At 36.7% G+C, this 13,890-nt stretch overlaps 1 pseudogene; it reads left to right on the top strand.

Moving 5' to 3' along the window:
- Positions 1-8,329: 8,329 nt before the first annotated feature.
- On the top strand, positions 8,330-13,890 carry LOC119190253 (annotated as a pseudogene).

Here is a 13,890-nt window from a genome sequence, read left to right as displayed (position 1 = left end):
AGACTTGGCAACTCACGTAAATATCCGATAAAAGTGGCGGTAAAACGTAAGTTTGTTCATTGTGCACCTAACCGAATACAATTTGAAGAGCTTCCTTATATTCAAAACAATTCTGAGTGACGTCATAAGTTTCAGCGCGGTATTGATAAAGATAAATATTTTAAAAAATATGTTTTGAATATTTTTATTTGTTCATTTTTTTTATTAAACCTTGCACGATTTCTATCACGTGCAATATTATTTTTCGATGTAAAATGTAGTATGAATAACTAAACTGTTCATTTAGTACATGAGGTCAGAAGTCGTAGCCAATATGTCTTCCCATAATCGTTAACGCTATAGAAAACAAAGAAAATGTATGGGAAAGACATATCCTAGCAACAAACTCATCGTTACGATATATGTTTCGCTTACAGATTTTTTTATTATGAGCCCATAGATTTCTATAAATTGCTAAAGAGTAAGCTATCCCGCAAACTACTTGATGATGCATCAACTCAAGCTTTCCATGTTTTGTAATAGCAGTACACTTTTCAAATCAATCGGAACGGTGATGGTAGGAAATGAACTGATCTTTTAATAAACAAATCTTCATATATATACTCATAATTATTAATCTTCATATAACACCTCAGAACCATTTCGATCATATCAGCTTTAAAATAAAAACCGTGTCAAAGTCGGTCTATTCGCTTGAAAGCTACGATTTCAAAGACAACATATACAAAAAGACATACAGATGCTCACACATATAAACAGATACACACATTAAATATAATCCCTCTTTTGAGTCGATAGTTAAAAATAGGTAATACTAAACATGTCATTAAGTTAACCTCGGTGTAATATACCAACACTTAGCATCACACACACACACACACACACACACACACACACACAAGAACACGCATTTATCCCCGAAAGGGTATGGAGGGATAACCAGGGCACTCACTCTTCGCCGAGTGTGTTCCGTCCCATGTGATAAGAGGCGAGCCATATTGACCACAAATTCCAGACTCCGGACTGATACTGAACAGAAAAGCCCAAACATCACTTTGCCTGAATCAGAATTTGAACCCAGGACCTCAGAGCGCTGTCGTATCGCGCATGCAGTACCACCGAAGCAGTCAGCACTTAACACAAGCATTTATAAATACCAACGGAATAATAAACATCAAACACGTTGCGATGGAAAATATTCCACGGTGCGATGGAAAATTTTAGTCTATTATACAAAATTAATAAATTCAAGTGTTCTGTCGAAGTTACGGTATCGTTTATTGAAAACAGCCGTTAAAGAAGTTATTAATGCGGTTAAAAGATTTTTAGAACAATCTGTTGTAACAATAGCCGTAAAAGTCGATATTCGGGTTAATTATACAATAAGAAATTTGATTTTCCTATTGCTTCAGCAAGTCTTATTCACTCACTTGTAACTAATTCAATGTTTTTATGAGATAAAAGAAACCTATAAATGTTATATTGAATTATTAATTTTATACAAATTCGTCTAGAGCTTTCTGTGTTTACTTACAAACATCATAACGTTTTCACAATCTTTCGATTTAATATTATTAATAAGGTGTTATAGGAATTAGAATTTACTACGAAATCGTTTATGAAATGTTTCCTTAGTGAGTGTTTACGCGTTGTTACGTATACAGAGATATTTCAAAAGCTGCAATCAATTTATGCAACGATCCAAGACCACGGTACGATTTAGAATATAATTTTCATTATTAACAAAAGAATTCACTAAAATATAAACAGTTTAATACTGTATTATATTAATAATGTTTTTTTATTGAATGACGAGACGAGCATCCTTCTCGCCTGATGGTGAGCAATATGACCGCCCTTAAACATTAGGAACCCATACAGAATTTCGAATTATAATAAAATACAGCGCGACACTCCACTGCGCTCGTCAACCAGACATAATGTTTGAGTCTCAATATGCCTAGTATTAACGTTGGCTAAAATATCCTTCAAATCTGAATACAACAGTTAATGCATGACCAAGCACACTATTGCTTGGCGGTAGAAATAGACGGTGCGGTGGTATGTACTAGATAGCCAGTCATATCACCTACCACCAGTATTAGCAAATAATCCTACAAGAACAGAAAACCTGTTGTACAAAAACCAGTGGCCTTGACATAAATAATATCCCATTAATGTGATTACACTGTGATTATCTGTCAAATTAACAGTTGAATCGCATCGATAGGGCTTTGCGATCGTAAATTAGTATCTAGATCATTGATTCCCAAAGTGGTCCAGGTGAACCCCCAGGGTACACAGGAGACTTGACGGGGGTCTGTGTTGGCGTGACTAAAACATGGGGATCCATAATTCGCAAGCAGGATCCATGAAAATTTATCTGATTTGATAGTAAAGTACTAAAATGTTGGCTTGGCTTCTATCAATGTAGGCAGATAATATTGCTAGGAGTCGTAAGAGGCACGTTGACTCCAACCTAAATGTCCAAACGCCCGCCGCGGTGGCTGGGCGGTAGTTGTAATGCACTCTCTCTGCGAAAACAATAAAAGTCCACCGGAACCAACAAAATTTTGAAAGGCCACTATGAGAAAAAAAAAATTGGAAACCTCTATTATATTTATTCTACCGAAAACAGCAAAGTGCCTTCACAGTACCTAATAAGTGAGTTCTGCTCCTCTAAGAAGGCCGGATATTAATAACAAGAACGGATATTCTCAACTACAGGAAGCATTAAGACTTGGAGTTTCCTGCAACTAATATCGTTTTATTCACACACAATATGAAAGATTAAGTGAACCGAAAATATTTGCACCCACGTCTAGAAATCGTTGCACTTCGTTGAGTATAAGAGCAAAGATATCATGATTATATACTACCTATTTCAGATTTATATCGTGCATTTTCTATATATAATATATAAATGTCTATTTCCCTTAGTCAACGTATCACGCGTGAACGGATACGTTGGCATTTCGCTAATTCTTTTCCTTTTTTATGTTAATGGCCAGTAACAGGTCCTTATGAAAGAAAAAATTAAGGAAGTTGAGCGGAACATTAGAAAATAAAAGAAATTTAATGACAATAGTACAAAGAGTAATAGGGAAGATTGTAATACAAAGGTTTTGCGCTTATGTTATGGCTACTTATTTTACCGTGAAATAGCAAAACATTAAACTAAAATATTTCCTTCTAATATTTTCCAATATCATGATTTGCACGTGTTTATGCACATATTAGCATATTTTCTGTAAATATCATTTTTGTAGTAATATCTAAGGACGCTGCGATATCTTGTCATACGAACATTTCAAATAAGACAGCGAATTGTTACCAATTGGTAATAACTTTTGGAGCGCACAAATGTGGCGTTGTCTGGTCTATCTAACTAACATATAGTTTAATATCTTTATTAGAGACACATTTTTCTTGTCAAATACAGCGCTCTGTTACGTCAGTGACGCTAAAGAGCACTTCAAAAATTTTGGTGGCTCAATGTTATTATATTTAACGTTATAAGTACGATTAACTGGAATAAACTGAAGCGTTTCTGAGCTTACGTGTTATTCTCGGCCTGCAACAACTCAATAGCGCGATGTATTTCTACGGTCGCGCCATCTATTGGGCTCTATAGTTACTAAACAAGAGAGGTGTATTCGCAAGCAAGTTCGTTGGGGCTCTCTCAATAAAATATTATAATCATAATAAGATATTTACGACTTTACTCTATTGTATATGATGACTATTCGACGACTATCATTGATATAAATAGTAGTTGGTTTTGTATGCGTGTGTACTTATATACGCATTACGCACGTAAGTTATACTTCTTTGGCGTAACAAGATAAAAATATTTCTTAAAATGTTAACCATCGCGTTACGCTATGTTTGTAGAGAAATCGACATTAATAATAGAAAAAAAGGTATTTAATACATTGAAAGAAAGTTTTATTAGCATTATCTAGGTTAATAAATTTGATTTAAATATCTTTAAATAATTCTTCCGGTCTTTAATAATGATTGTTTGCATCTATTAATAATTTATTTGTACCAACACTTATTACATATTAACTAATAATGTGATAATTTAACTGATGACTAGCTAATTTCATAGTGTCGGTTTTTGTGAAGGTGTGCGCGCGCATCGTAAAAATTTATTCTCATAATTTTTCAAATATGGACGAGACCTTAATATTGAATACGAAAAAGTAACCAACTTAGCATACATACATATACATACATACATAACATCACGCATTTTATCCCCGAAGGTATGCAGAGGCGCAACTAGGGCACCCACTTTTCACCAAGTATGTTCCGTCCCATGATGTGATAGGGGGCGAGCCTATCGCCATATCGGGCACAAATTCCAGACTCCGGGCTGATACTGAACAGAAAAACCCAAATATCAATTTGCCCGACCCGGGATTCGAACCCAGGACCTCAGAGCGCTATTGTACCGGACGTGCAATACAACTACGCCACCGAGGCAGTCTACAAACTTAGTCTCTTACCAACTTAGCAATACTAAATAAACGTGATCTTTTCTATAAATAAAAACGGACAAGTGCAAGTTGCACTCGCGTACCGAGGGTTCTGTAGGAATTTGTTGGCAAGGTAAGTGAAGTAAGTATATATATATAAGTTAAAGTTGACACACTTAACGTTTCGGTTCGGTCTCTAGACAGTTATTGCACCAACTCAAATAATAAGTTTGTAATAAGTAATGCGCTTTTTATTTATGGTTTTCAAATTTTGACTTTACATGTGCTATGAGACGTACTATCCATCCATCCAGTCGTTCCCTCAATGCTGAGGATCGTGTCTGCAATAGGCTGAGTCTACCCTCTCTCTGGTTCTATCATCAGCGGCGTAAATTGCATGGTGTAGCTTAAGTTGCAAAGGTTTAGTGATTTGTTCAGTCCATTTAGCCGATGGTCTCCCACGAGGGCGCTAACCATTTTTCCCGTCAATATTATTTTTCGAGGCTGTCGTTTTTGCGAGCTATGTGTCCAAAGCAAGAGAGTGTGCCTTTCCTGCAGAGTATGATATGAGACGTTGCTTCTCGCCTAATTTCATGATTCTAGGTCTAGGGTAACAACCCTAAGTTCTGATTCCCTTGTAAAATCGCAAAATATGTTACATAAACGGTCATAACTTTTAATCACGTTAACTTATAAGTTTTTTTTCACAACGGAAAGGTACTGTATAGTGTATACCCGAGTATTTGATGTAATATTCAACTTGATACGTCTATGGGATTTTGACAATACGGGCCTTGACTTAAAGACAGACGGACAAAAGTGATCCCGTAGAGGTTTCTGAGGTACGGAACCCTAGAAACTACCTCGTACATAAATGTCGCTTCCACATGATGTATCTGAAATCGAACAACTTCGCTTTTATTTAACTATGAACTTTACGTCAGAGTTATTGAAGTCGAGAATGACATCTGTCACTAAAATTGAACGTTCCATTATCGATAGACTGAAAAGTCATTAAAAGGATATTACTGATCACATATCGAAATACTTTTTGAAAACAATGATTAATTATTATATACGGAGGTTAAGTTTCGGCTGACGTTGACAGGGATCCATTCAGTAATTGACGCGGTAATCACCGATACAAGTTATATTCAAGATTAATAATTGATTATTATTGTATAACACTATGTGAGATCGATGACTTTTCACCTTCCATTTAATGGTATTTGAAGCATTCGTCATCGTCATCATTTCAGCCGGGAATCGTCCACTGCTGGACATAGGCCTATTGAGCGCCACAGGGACCGGTTCTGGGCCGCCCTCATCCGTCGGACTCCGGCGACCCTCACCAGGTCGTCGGTCCATCTCGTGGGGAGCCTGCCTACGCTGCGTCTTCCGGTTCGTGGTCGCCACTCCAGAACTTTTCCGCCCCAACGGCCATCAGTTCGTGCCAAGTTTTAGCTCTATGCGAATTATTTTAAACTAGACTCAAAGAGTTAGAAGTCTTACTATCTATCTTCTATAACTGATTATACTGTGTATACTTACAGTTCTATAGCTGAGTTGTATATCCTTGCTTAAACCCTATTTTTTGCGGACTTGACCGGACTATTATGGTCGTCATTAATCAACCTTATATTATGTAATACCAAGTAACAGCGGAATAAAAACATGGGCTAACGATCTCATTAAGAGTACAACTAAGGTATGGCAACAAAAACCCTGAGCAACCTCAAATCTAAAGTCATCAACATCTACTAGTTGGCTAGCTCCTACTCAACTCTTGCGGCACGAGTAAAATCTGTAAATGAAATTAACTAGTTTCATAGCTTTTTCCTTCCAACAATGATTTAGCCGAAAAGCCGGACGGGTACAGTAAAAAAGAAGTTTCCCGATTTAAGAAAAAATATTAGTTTCTTACCCCCTTATTCATTAAGGCTTGCTGTTTATTCAGCTTTGTTTATCTGACAGCCAACTAGATTAAAGTTGTATCTCAATATAAGGCAATCACAACAGCCCTATGTCTACGCACTGCGAAGGCTGCCATGCCGTCGGCACTGAAAAACAGGCTTGTTATCACAGCAATGCTCCGTCGTTAGATAAATAACGTTTATGAATAAAAGAGTAAGCTGATAGTTTATTAGTTAACAGGGTGGTGTATTTAAAAAGATCGTCAGCTCTCTGGTGATAGATCTCTCATATGTGAGAGTCCACCTGGGTAAGTAATACCGTAATGTTTATTTCAGCCGCCAAGCAACAGTGTGTCGTCACTGTTGAGTTCCGGTTTGGAGGACATTGTAGCCAGTATAACTAATGGACATAATAAAACTTAACATCCTATGCTTCATGATGGTGAGCGTAGTGGAATAGCAAACAATACTTTATAATTCAAGGTGTTGGATGGTGTTTCTATTGTTCATGGGCGATCGTATTGCTTAACTTATGGAGAACGGCAAGCTGGTCTCGTCATTCAAATCAATAAAAAAAGGCACCGCGCGAGGCCTCTCGTGGGCGATTTCCCGGATCACCCTTTCTAAGTCAGTCACTTAAACTACCGACTTGTTTACCTACAAGTTGAATACCTATGTAACTAACTACTTTTTGTTTGGTCACGTGTGAAAAAGTTTGCCTTGGATAAATATTTTCCGGGGAACAAAATTACACTATAGCTTGAGTTGCACAAAAATATAGTACACTTCAACAAAATATTGTATTTTATGGAAAAACAAAAATAGACAAATATAATAATATTTATTACTGATTTATATGTATAAAAGTTTACTAAATCTCATAAAACTAATTTATTTATATATAAATAAAAGTTAGTACCTAATATTGGATCCAATATTTTCGGAGTCATTTGTTTCTAAATTCTATCGGAAATTGAACCGACACCTATATGGAAGATAAATACTGATTTATGGTAGTGTTGTGTTCGTGGCCACTCTATGGTCACTAAAAAGTAAATTGTATGATTGACATTTGTCATTGTAATAAAAGAATATTATATGAAAATGTACATATTATAATTTCATTTATAATTAATACATAATATTGGCGACGAGGATATGGAACTACAAAAACTTCGAAGAATACGAGCCTCTATAAGGGTGCAGCTTAAAAATTACAAAACTATTTAATACAAAATGAACAAGAAATTCCAGACTACGAATTAAAAGCAAGACTAGAACATTTGACAACTTATCAAAAGAAGTTCGACCAAATTCAAACGGAAATTGAATCGATAATAGAATGTGATGATCAGGTGGAGGTGGAAATAGAAGAAAGATATATAACTGAAGAATTGATAGTACAGCTACAAGTAAGGTTACAGGATTTACGCCCTACAACATCTATTTCTACACCATACTACGCAACACCTACATCTACATACGCTCGAAGCAGTGAAACGGTAGTACCGAAGATAATGTTTCAACCATTACAAGAAAAAGAAAGTTTTATAAATTTTACAAAAAGATTAGAAATGTTTTTGCTTTTAAATAATTGCCATGACAACCAAACCAAAATGTACATGCTTTTAAGTTCTATTCCTCCAGAACTACATCAAAGAGCATACGATCTATGTGCACCAAAAGAACCATCTGATGTCGGTTACGCCGAACTTATTAAAATTTTAGATGATTACTTGGACCCAAAACCAAGCATGTGGGCAACTCAACACAAATTCATTACAAGGACACAAGAGGAGAATGAATCGATTATAGAATATACAGCACAATTAAAACGTTTAGCACAAGATTGTGATTTTAAATGCAAACACTGCAATAAATCGATTGCTGATAATTTTATCACACTTCAATTTGTCCGAGGTCTTAAAGACAATGACGCACGTGCTAAAATTCTTCAGAGTACCGATGTAACTGACTTACCAAATCTCATACGTACAGCAACAGCTATAGAAACAGCAAAGTGTGACAGTTCTTACATATCAAAAGCTACTCATATAAGTCATCAAATGCAACAATTAAATAAGAAAACCCCATTCAAAAGACAAGTTATAACAGTAAAAGACATAAAAGGGAAATGTGTTGTCGTTGCGGAAGTGAAGGCCACAGAGCTAATAATTGTAGATGTAATAACGATACAAGTTATAAATGTAAAAGAAAGGGCCATTTAGCTCGTGTATGTTTACACCCGTTCAGGGGCAACCATTTGGTCCAATCTGAGCACGTGGAGGTGCATGCTGAGGATGTAGCCCAGGATATGAACGAGGAGTCGATTGTCGATGTTGGTATACCATGGAACATGAACGTCATTAGATCAATCATCAACGACAAATATATGATTAAGATCCACATTAACGACAAAATTGTTGAGACAGGAGGTAGACACGGGAGCAGCTCTATCATCAATATCTTATAAAGATTTTAAGGCATTAAACCTCGATACAAAAATATTCAAAACTGACATTATCATGAAAACTTATACAGGAGAATTAATCAAACCGGTCGGAGTAGTATACGTGACATGCAAATATAAACAGCAATTTTTCAGCGGAAAGCTATATATTATCAAACAAAACGTTGAACCTATATTTGGTCGATCATGGATTAGACTTACAAATCTCAATTTAGCCAATATCAACAATATACGATCTAATATTGATACGAAACTTGACTCATTATTGGCTGAATATTCAAAGGTTTTCGATGGAACTCTTGGCTGTATACCTAACTACAAGGCAAATTTTTCTTTAAAAGAGGGAGCTACACCAATTTTTATTAAACCAAGACGTATACCGTACGCTCTAAAGGAAAAGGTTGACACGGAAATAGATCGCTTGTGTCAACAAGGAGTTATTACGAAAATAGACAACTCTGAATGGGGAACTCCTGTAGTTCCGATAGTTAAACCAAATGGAAGTATACGTCTATGCGCCGACTACAAAGTTACATTAAATAAGGTCATCAAAGACGACCAATACCCAATACCGATAATTGAAGACATACTCGTAGAAATGAATGGTGGTGAGATATTTTGCACATTGGACGTCAGCCAGGCGTACCTACACATGATGATGGATGAGGAGAGCGCCATGATGCAGACAATAAGTACACATAAGGGTTCATTCAAAGTTAACCGTTTGATGTTTGGTGTTAAGGTAGCACCTAACTTGTGGCAAAAATTTATGGATCGATTGCTGCAAGGATTGGCAGGAGTAAAATGTTTTTTGATGATATCATAATTCAAGGATCTTCAGAAAATCAACTCTTAGCAAGACTACGTCAAGTTCTTCAAAAATTACAAGAATATAATTTAAAATTAAATAAGGAGAAATGTCATTTTTTAAGAAGAGCATTAACTATTTGGGACATACGATTGATAAAAATGGGTTACATAAAACAGAGACAAAGTTAAAGCAATTCTGGACGCCGAACGCCCTAAAACATTGACGAACTCAGAACATTTTTAGGCATGGCAAATTATTATAATAAATTCATACCAAACTTAGCTTAAAAATCGAATTCCTTGAATTCTTTGCTAAAGTAAGGTACAGAATTCGATTGGACCATGAGATGTCAAGAGAGTTTCGACAAGATAAAAAAGAAATTATCAGTGAAAGGGTACTAATGCACTTCGATCCCAATAAACCAGTAGTACTCGCTACAGATGCATCCCCGACAGGACTTGGCGCCATTCTGTCACATAGAATGCCTGACGGCTCCGATAGACCAATCGCATTCGCATCTCGTTCACTCACATCAAGTGAAAAGAAATACAGCCAAATTGACAAGGAAGCGACGTCTATCTTCTGGGGACTTAAAAGTTTTTCAATTTCTGTTACGGAAGGAAGTTCATATTAATTACAGATCATAAACCGCTCACTATAATATTTCATCCCCATAAAACATTACCGGCAATGAGTACTATGAGGCTTTTTCACTACGCCCATTTTCTATCTGGTTTTGACTATACGATTGAATACAGAACATCGAGTGGCAATAGTAACGCAGACTACTTATCTCGATTTCCGGTAGATAAAATAGCCTTGAATATTATTGACGCTTGTAGCGTTTTTCAGAGAAACCAAATGAACACCATTACAATCGACCGAAAAAAGATAGCTGAAGAAACCACGAAAGACATGGATTATGATACACTGATGAAAGCACTGATGACGGGCACAAGTGTTAAAAGATATGGTTATAATGACAACGAGCTTACTGTGCAAGATGGGTGTATACTAAAAGGTACCAGGGTTATGATACCGGCTAGTCTGAAAAACACAGTACTAAACGAACTGCATAAAGGTCATTTGGGAATTGTTAAAATGAAATTACTTGCCCGTAGTTATGTTTATTGGAAAATATAGATAAAGACATAGAAAGTCTAGTAAGTCAATGTCGTGAATGCCGATTAAACCAAAACCAACCAACACCGGTACAAGTACATCACTGGGAAAACCATCTGGTCCGTGGCAGAGGATACATATCGATTTTGCGGGCCCTGTTAAAGGATATTCCTTATTTATAATAGTTGATGCATACAGTAAGTGGGTGGAGATTATACCGACGAAGGTTACCATTAGCTCATGGTGTATAAATAAACTGAAGGATTTATTCACAACATTTGGAGTACCATTCACCTTAGTATCGGATAATGGTCGACAGTTTGTATCAAATGAATTTGAGTCATTCCTGAAGAATACGGGAGTCATACATAAAACGTCAGCACCTTACCATCCAGCTACTAACGGACAGGCAGAGAGATTCGTACAGACGATTAAAAAGGCACTGCATGCTGCCCGTTTTGGGCCTGGTACAATACATGAGCAGCTACGAGACATCAAGGAACATTTGCTAAGGACCCTAGCGTCAGCAGTGGCAAGAGCCCATACGAGCTAATGTTCGGTAGAGAAGTACGCACCGCTCTACATGTCAAATTCAGAGGGAAGGTAGCGAGAGAGACGGCGAGATCATATTCCGTTGTAACCAGGAAATTCGAGATTGGACGTAAGGTGCAGTTTAGGGACTACACAGGCCGTGACAAGTGGGAATTTGGCAGAATCGAGAAAGTCCTAGGTCACCTACACTATTTAATCAGAACAGAGAGTGGCGAAGTACACAAACGTCACGTGGACCAGATCCTGGACTTACGTTCTAAAGAATAAGTAAAAACTATGTTCATTTGAGGGGAGGAAACTGTTGTGTTCGTGGCCACTCTATGGTCACTAAAAAGTAAATTGTATGATTGACATTTGTCATTGTAATAAAAGAATATTATATGAAAATGTACATATTATAATTTCATTTACAATTAATACATAATAATAACATTTAAACAAAAGTACCTCATTAATAATACTAACAGATATATTAATAAAGAGATTACCATTTTTGATTGAATAATGAAGTTTTGTTTTATTTTCAGCATGACAAAAAGTGGCGGCAGGCCACGCTCCGTCCCAGTACGACTCAGATACTTCTTTCTATTTGCTACAGTGTTTGGTGGCGGTCTACTACTAATTTCATTTAACTCACGTATCGATTTTTTTCTCCTGAATAATGGACCGTCAAACGCGTTCTGGGACGCTAATCATTACAAAATTGTTAACTCTGAAGAAAGTTTTACTATCAAGCAGGTAAGGATGCACAATTCCTGGGTTACGTCCATTTTGATGAGAGTATTCGAAAATTTAGTGATTTACCAGATAGCGCTGAAGTTTGTAATAACGCTAATCAGTCATTATTACAGAATAATAAAACCCATATATGGGTAATAACTGAAAATATGCAATATTACAATGTACCCGATGAGGACAACATTACTTGTTGTTACAGAGCATTTTATCGACCCGCAGCGATAGCAGATATCAATGCAAATGACGTCGATGAAAGAATTCAGTATGGAAGATGCATAGACTTCTCAGATTATATAGAGATCGAGAATGAGTTCGTAAAAGTATCTTGCAAATACAAGTATAGAATTATTTATGAGCAGTTTTTTCTTACAGCACGAAAAAAGTCACCGGTTTTCTTTACAGAGGACTCCATGGAAACAGAACAAAATATAAGCAGATATAATGTATTGATCATGGGCATTGACGCAGTTTCACGATTAAATTTTTATAGAACCATGCCTAAAACCTTAAATTATTTAAAAAAGAAAGGTGCTATTGAATTTTTAGGCTATAACAAAGTTGGGGATAATACGTTTCCAAATTTAACACCAATGTTGCTAGGTATCAAATATACTGACTTAAAAAATACTTGTTGGCCTAACTCTAGAGCCAGTTTCGACCATTGTCCGTTCATTTGGAATTGGTACAAAGATGTCGGTTACTATACTGCATTCGGCGAAGACAATGCAGGATTAGCACATTTAATTATGGAAAACTTGGTTTCACTGGTACCTACCGATTACTACATACACACTTTTATGTATGAAAGCGAACTACACGTGGGGAATCAAAAAGACTTCAATACATACATATGCATAGGTGACAAATATTTATATAAAGTTCTATTGGACTACATTGAAGGTTTGACTGTGGAACTAAAATCGGACAACTTCTTTGGGTTCTTTTGGGAGGCTACTATGACTCATGATTATTTGCACTACCCAAAAATAATGGACGATGACTACGAGATATTCCTAGAGAATCTCGACAACAACAAATACCTAGATCAAACCATTTTAATATTATTAAGCGATCATGGTATACGTTGGGGAGACATACGATTCACAAAGCAAGGTCGGCTGGAAGAACGATTGCCTTTATTTCACATTTTGTTACCACCATCATTCCGCGAAACGTATAGCCTAGCATATAATAATATGAAAACTAACAGGCGCCGGTTGACAACACCATTCGACGTGCATGCAACACTTCTGGATCTCATCAACCTTAACGAATTAGACAACGAAAGAATCAAACGAAGAAGCAATGAATACTATGCCTGATAGAAGCATAAGTTTATTCTTGCCAATACCTACCAACCGCACTTGTAAGACAGCTGAGATCGCCGACCATTGGTGTACTTGTCATAAATCCCACCGAGTACCGACGGATAGCATTGAGGGTCAGGAAGCGGCTCTACATCTAGAGCAACATTTGAATAAGCTATTACATGATTATCCGCAATGTGCACAACTCCAAGTGACTGAGATTATAGAAATGATTCAGATGGATGCAGGCACACCAGATCAAGGTGAGGTTGGATGGGAAGAGTTCATGGTTGTGGTACGCACACACAGCCTGGCGGCGCTGTATTCGAAGCAACACTACGACATGATTATGACGAGTGGGTGCTAGCAGGCACAGTCAGTCGACTCAACTTGTATGGCGAGCAGAGTCGCTGCGTCCATCACTATCAGCTTAAATTGTATTGTTATTGTCAATAGCCACTAATGTAACGCAATAAAAACAGCTGTGATATTA

This window comes from Manduca sexta, chromosome 23 (genome assembly GCF_014839805.1).
Source record: "Manduca sexta isolate Smith_Timp_Sample1 chromosome 23, JHU_Msex_v1.0, whole genome shotgun sequence".
NCBI classification, from domain to species: Eukaryota; Metazoa; Arthropoda; class Insecta; order Lepidoptera; family Sphingidae; genus Manduca; species Manduca sexta.
Note: the sequence above shows the minus strand (reverse complement) of the source record. Positions and strands in the feature narration are given on the sequence as shown.